The sequence below is a fragment of the Mus pahari genome, chromosome 8 (assembly GCF_900095145.1).
Source record: "Mus pahari chromosome 8, PAHARI_EIJ_v1.1, whole genome shotgun sequence".
Lineage (NCBI taxonomy): Eukaryota > Metazoa > Chordata > Mammalia > Rodentia > Muridae > Mus > Mus pahari.
In genome coordinates, this window is record NC_034597.1 from 31,520,050 (window position 1) to 31,522,804 (window position 2,755).

Genomic DNA, 2,755 nt, shown 5'->3' on the forward strand with positions numbered 1-2,755 from the left:
GTTGCTTATTTGATATAGATTTAACTTTTGTAAGTGGTATATATCAAGAAATTATCCAGGGGGAGGGCAGATCTTTAGGATGTGCCAGAGACCTAGGATGGTGGCAGAGGGTGCAGGGAGGCCCCAGAGTGTCTATGGCAGTAACCCCAGGTGTGGGGGATATGGATCCTGTAGTGGCCACTTCAGCTAGCTAGACAGGACTCCCAGTAGAGGAATGAGGACAACAATCCACCCACAAAACCTTTGACCTTCAAATGTGCCAGGACAAAGACAAAGCAGAAAAGATGGGAATGGCCAAGCAATGACTGGCCCAATTTCAGACCCATCCCATGAATAAGAACCAATCCCTGACACTATTATGCTTGCAAACAGTAGCTTAGCATAATTGCCCTCTGAGAGGCTCCACCAAGCAGCCAATAGAAACTGATACAAAGACCCACAATCAAACATTAGATAGAACTAGAGAAGTCTTGAGGAAGAGTTTGGGAGATAGACTGAGGGACCCTAAGAGAGCAGAGACTCTTCAGAAAGACCAATAGTGTCAATTAACCTGGATGCTTGGGGGTTCCCAGACACTCAACCACCAACCAACAAGCAAGCACGGGATGGACCTAGGCCTTGCACATGTGTAGCAAAGGTGCATCTTAATCTTCATGAGGGTTCCCCAACAATTTGAGGCAGTGCAGTCTCTCCCTGAATCTGTTGTCTGCCTGTGAATCCTGTTTCTCTTACTGGGCTGCCTTGTCTGGCCTCAGTGGAAGAGGATGCACCTAGTTCTGCTGTGACTTGACGTGCTGATGGGAGTGGGGAGAAGGGGAGGAGGAAATGGAAGGAGGATCTGTATTAGAGGTACTAATATTGGGATGTATATAAAGTGAATAAACAAATTAATTTTTTTTAAAAAGAAAATTATCCATTTCTCTTAGATTTTCCAGTTGGTAGAATACAAGTTTTTAAGTATGTCCTCAAGGGTCTGGGGGCTTCTTCATTGTCTTTTCTTATGTCCCTCTTTTCATCTCTAATTTTATTATTTTGGACTTTATCTCCACATCTTTTTATTAATTTGGCTATAGTTTTGTCAATCATATTGATTTTTATAAGGAATCAACTCATATTTCATTAATTCTTTGTATGTGATTTGTTGTTCAGGGTGTTTCTATGTTATTGATCTCAGTCCTGAGTTTGATCCATTCCATCTACTCAGTTCAGATGTATCTTCTTCATTTGTTCTAATGCTTTCAGGTTTGCTGCTCTCTTATTAGTATGAAATCACTCCTTGTTTTAATGTAGGCACTTAATGCTATATATTTTTCTTAGAACTGCCTTCATTGTGTCCCATAAGTTCAAATATACTTATTATTAATTTTTACTCAATACTAGAAAATCTTTAATTTCTTTCTTAATTACTGTCTTGATTAATTATTTATTCAATAGTGAGTGGTTTAGTTTCCATGAATTTGTAAGCTTTCTAGTTTCTTTTGTTGATGAACTCCAGATTTTGCCTGTGGTTGTCATATATGATGCCAGGAGTTATTTCAATTTTCTTTTATCTGTTGAGACTTGTGGTGTTGAGACATGAGCTTCTGAGAAGGTGCATACATTTGTGTTTAGATGAAATGTTCTGTAAATATCTGTTTGGTCCATTTGGTTTATAATATCAGTTAGCTTCATTTCTCTGTTTAATTTTTGTCGGAATCACCTGTCTGTTGATGAGAGTTGGGTATTGATGTCTCCCATTGTCTTGTATGAGGGTCAATGTGGGAGTTAATCTGTAGTAGTTTTTGTTTTACAAATGTAGTGCCCTTATTTTGGTGTATTGGTACTAAGAATTACAATGTCTTTTTTGATGAATTTTTTTCTTTGATGAGTATGGAATGTCCTTCCCTATCTCTTCTGATTACTGTCAGTTTGAAGGTCAATTTATCAGACATGAAATGGCTATACCATCACAATTTTTATCATCATTTGCTTGAAATATATTTTTCCATCCTTTTATGCTGAAGTAATGTCTATCTTGGATGCTAAGGGTGTGTTTTCTGGATGTGCAGAAGGAAGGATCCTGCTTTTGCATTCATTCTGTTACTCTCTGTCTATTTATTGGGATTGAGACCATTGATATTAGGAGCATCCATGAGCCCTATTTGTTGATTGTTGTTATTTTATTGTAGTGATGTGGTTTTCTTTTCCCTCTCTTTTGATTTGCTGTTCTATATTACTTATTCCTCGAATTGTCTTGGGTGTGGTTAACTTTTTTTTTAGTTTGGAGTTTTCCTTCTAGCACTTTCTGTAGATCTGGATGTATAGATAGTACTTAAATTTGGCTTTATCATGGAATATCTTATTTTCTCAAAGTATAGTGACTGAAAGTTTTGATGGGTGTAGGAGTCTTGGCTGGTATCTGTGCTCTCTTAGCGTTTGTAAACCATCTGTCCAGGCCTTTCTGGCTTTTAGAGTTTCCAGTGAGAAGTCAGGTTATTCGAACAGGTCTGTTCTTACATGTTTCTTGCTTTTCCTTGCAGCTTTTAGTATTGTCTTTGTGCTGCACTTTTAGCATTTTGATTTTTATATGCAAAGAGGACCTTCTTTTTTGGTCCAGTCCACTTGGTGTTCTGTATGCTTCATGCATCTTGATAGGCACCTCCTTCTTTAGATTAGAAAATGTTTCTTCAAAGACTTGTTGAAAATATTTTTCTGTGCCTTTAATCTGGGTTTCTTCTTCCTTTATTATTATTTGTCATATATTTGGTCTTTTCAT